This window comes from Rosa rugosa, chromosome 6 (assembly GCF_958449725.1).
Source record: "Rosa rugosa chromosome 6, drRosRugo1.1, whole genome shotgun sequence".
In the NCBI taxonomy this organism is placed as follows: Eukaryota; Viridiplantae; Streptophyta; class Magnoliopsida; order Rosales; family Rosaceae; genus Rosa; species Rosa rugosa.
The window spans coordinates 35,093,715-35,097,757 of record NC_084825.1 but is presented as its reverse complement, the minus strand read 5'-3'; the positions used below and the strand labels follow the sequence as shown (position 1 = coordinate 35,097,757).

Sequence of the window (4,043 nt, the reverse complement as noted above, 5' to 3'; positions counted from 1 at the left end):
TCTCGCTCTTCCCCGAAACCTGTCCCTCTACTCCCTCCCCTCCCGCTCACGCTCTCTCTCTCCCTTTCTCCCCCTTCCCTCCAATAGAACCAAAACCACACAACCCCAGAAGATGGTGACCGGCTCATCTCGGAGGTGTAGCCTGGCATTGACTCGTCGGAGGAAGGCGAAGAAGATGGTGGTTACGGTGAGTCCACCCCGGTGGTCAGAGATCGGTGACGGAGGAGAGAGATTCCTCCAGATCCACTTTCTCTCTCCTTTCCCTCTCTCTCGTCTGTGCTTCTCTCTTCTCTCTCATCTGTACTCTGGTCTCAAGTAAACATTGAGGTAAAAAATTCGGCTAATCCATCCACTTAAATCTTTGGGCCTTTATCAATTTTCACTCTTGAGTACTTGGACTTGGTCGGAATCAGTGATAGGGTTCATTCTGTTTTTCAGGCAAAGAAATTCAAGGAGGATCTGAAGGAAGCCTGCAGGTATGGGTTTGCTTAATCTCAATTTCAATGCTATTTAGGAATTGTGCTAGTGTAATCTCAATTTCACTGTGACAGATCATGCTCAGATGCTCTTGAACATCCTATGAATTTGGGCTGTCTCCTTTTGCAGGTCTCTCTTGTTTCATGATTTTGTGGCAAACTGCTTGACAAAAGAACATCGGGTTCGGGCGCGAAGAAGAGTGACAGGTCGGAGTTTTTGGAAAACGGGTGGGATCCGGAGCTCAGCTTTCCCATCACATTTCAGTTAATTGTGAGTAGTAGTGGTGCCCTTTGATTATGTTTTTGATGTTAAAGATTTAATCTTTAAGCCTAATTTAGTCATTGCTCAGTTTTGAATTGGGAATTTACTATGGATTACAGAGTTTGCTTATGTTTTTCAACTTCCGAACTTTAGTTTTAGCTGATTTCATGCTTTTCAGGTAATGAATATTGCAATGATTGAGAGGAAGAATGGTTTGAAAAATTTTCAGGGCGCTGGTTCGATAACCATGGGGAATACTTGTTATCTCAATTCGGTGTTGCAGTGCTTGACATATACTGAGCTTTTAGCTGCCTAATTGCAAAGTGGCAGGCATCGAAATTATGTGAGTACTCCGCTAATGCTTATTTTTTTGTTGATGTACTTGGTTTTGGGGATTTATCTGTAGTTTAAGGTAGGTCATTATAACATGAGCTATTGAGTTATTTAGTATTGTCTACTTTTCTGTCCTTTTCTTTTGCTAGTTCAAATTAATCCTAATGTGTTCCTGTTGCTCAAAATCATATTGGCTTATGTTTGTTTGGACTGAAAATTAGCTAAAGAACGATATCCTAATGTCTTATTATATAATGGCCAGATACAAGTGCTCCAAGGATAAACATATGCAATTGTTGAGGTAAGTCTCACATATTAGACATTTCAGCTTTCTTTTCCAAGTTTAATTGTATAAGCAAACTGGGTAGCTATTCTTTTATAACAATCAAATAGTTTGGTTTCAGTTCCGCTTCTACTAACAGCGGTGTTAATAATGTAGACATTCAAGGAGACTGATTGCAGCTGGAGCAGGAATTGCCTTAATTGATTCAGTGGTGATTTCTCAATCAGTGTCTTGCTGATAATCTAGGCTAATTATGTGTCCTGAACTGTTTGGGTGATATGTTTGCATTGAAGTTCAATTGATTGTGAGACTCTTCTTCAAAAAGATCAAAATTTTATATGGTGTAAATCTCGTCTCTTCCAATACATTTTGTTTCTTATCTCAGGTAGAAGAGTCAAAGAACACCAGGGATCCACCTACTGGTTTTGCTTTAATAAGACCTCCAGGACACCATGCAATTTCAAAGGGTCTGATGGGGTTTTGTTTATTTGGAAATATTGCAATTGCAGCTCATTATGCTCAACGTGCACATGGCTTGAAGGGTGTCTTTATAATTGATTTTGATGTTCACCACGGGAATGGGACAAATGATGCTTTCTATGAGGATCCGGATATATTCTTCCTTTCAACTCACCAAGTAAGTAACAATTTTCGATACATTGTCTGTTCAAATTTATTTATATGTTCTTGTTATGCTAGTCTAGATTTGAAGTTTACTCCATGATTAATGACTGCTGATGGTAGTGTGAATATACCCCTTGAAGTATGGATCTAGAAGATTCCAAATTCATCTGTGTGGAAGGGATAGCTTGGCATAACTTAATCTCATTTTTATTTTTGTTTTGCAGAAAGTAGTGCAAAGATGGCCTTGCTTATGGAATGGTACACAATGACCGTTTTACTTATTTGCAAGCCTTTTGTTTTGTATATGGAGAAGTTTAGGCCATATGTCCCATTCTCCCTACTCTTTGTACACTTTTTATCAAAAATAGTATTAATGAGAAGTTTCTTTTGGTTACCACTTGTATTCTCATTGTGATAATTTTCTAGTGAAGAAACTGATTTATGCACATAAGAAGCAAACCACTTTTAAACTAGAAATTGAAGCAAAAAGAACGAAAACTCAACAACTTAATATAACAAACTGATGTCATAAATGACTAAGAACATCAGTTCTATCTATAGAACAGATGTCTAATATTGATATATAAATCAATTTCTTTCGTAAAACGATGTCACAAGAGGAAACAAAATCAGTTTTTTATAAACCAACCGATGTCTGGAGTCATTTTATACATCGAGACGTTATAAGAAACTGATGTCTAGAGTTATTTTTAACATCGGCTAAAAACCGATGTCTGCGTTTTCATGATTTTTAACATCACCCACTAAGACATCGGACGATTTTTTTTTTAACATCGGTTTCTGGCCGATGTCAAAGACCAAAATTCTAGTAGTGATATAAACAACTATTGTGGAGCCCAATAACATTTAGTCTAGTGACATAAGTCTCCCCTTTGTAAGTGGGAGGTCGTGAGTTCGACTCACAATAGACTAGTTGTTGTATTTGATAAAAAAAAAAAAAAAAACTATTGTGGAAGAATATATGTTGTTTAACTAGATAGGTGAGAATATCAAGAATAGGCCTCATTTGATATTTTTAGTTCTGTTTGACAAAATATGGCAAGCATGTTAACAGTTGCTGAAAATTTGAAAGAAAAACCTTGATAAAAATAGTGGGAAAATGAGCTAAGGTTACACATAAAATAGAATTGACAAAAATGTGGACCAATAATTTGATGTTATTGATGTGTCGTGTCCAATGCATTATGATCATTTGAAATATTTTACGTGGCGGACACAATCAACATTTGACAAGTGTCTTAAAGTGATAGATGAATAAATACAAGTGGGTATACATACATGAATAGGCTAAGGTTACACAGAAGATGGAATTGACAAGAACAGAGATAGATAAACAAGTGTCTAACGAATCAATATAATTCACCTTTTTTAACGTGGCAGACACAATCAACATTTAACAAGTGTCTAAAAGTGACTGATGGATAAATAAGTGTGGTATAGATATGTGAATAGGCTATGGTTATACACAAGATGAAATTGGCAAAAATGTTGACCAATAAACTGGTTTTATTGACGTGTCATGTCCAACCTAGCTATCGATGTAAGTAATTTACCATTTGAAAATTTTAACGTGTTAGACACAATCAACATTTGACAAGAGTCTAAAAGTGACATATGGATAAATATGAGTGGGTATTGATACGTGTGTTAATAATCCGTAAACACCAATGTCCAAAAGAAGTCCATCATAATTCTATATAATAAGCTTCTCTTACATCTCATCTGCATTCATAATTTTCATAGATCGAGTTCGTCTATATAACAATATTTGTTATTGTAACTGTACATACTAATGGGTAATTCACTAGGTTTGGCACTATCACCTGGGGCTCGACGGGACACCCAGGTACCACGCCATGGACCGGGTTCACAACCCACCATGATGGTGCTAATCGGGGACGACACCACGGCCACCTGGGACCCGGGACTTGATCAGCACAGTCCATATTAATATACACCAGAAAGCTGATATAGCTGCAAGGGGACAACATGCGTCCCACATCGAAGATAGGGGAAACCCCTTTCCCTTGCTCGAGTATTAAAG

General features: G+C 37.3%; 1 long non-coding RNA gene across 2 annotated transcripts; it reads left to right on the top strand.

Moving 5' to 3' along the window:
* The first annotated feature begins 422 nt into the window (after positions 1 to 422).
* Positions 423 to 2,357, top strand: LOC133713571 (uncharacterized). 2 transcript variants are annotated; one of them, XR_009848096.1, is made up of 7 exons: positions 423 to 476; positions 607 to 747; positions 968 to 1,081; positions 1,334 to 1,372; positions 1,511 to 1,565; positions 1,864 to 1,991; positions 2,203 to 2,357. It is a non-coding gene; the product is annotated as an uncharacterized LOC133713571 (long non-coding RNA). The 2 variants fall into 2 exon arrangements; XR_009848095.1 differs by having other exon boundaries at positions 1,511 to 1,991.
* The last annotated feature ends 1,686 nt before the right edge of the window (positions 2,358 to 4,043 follow it).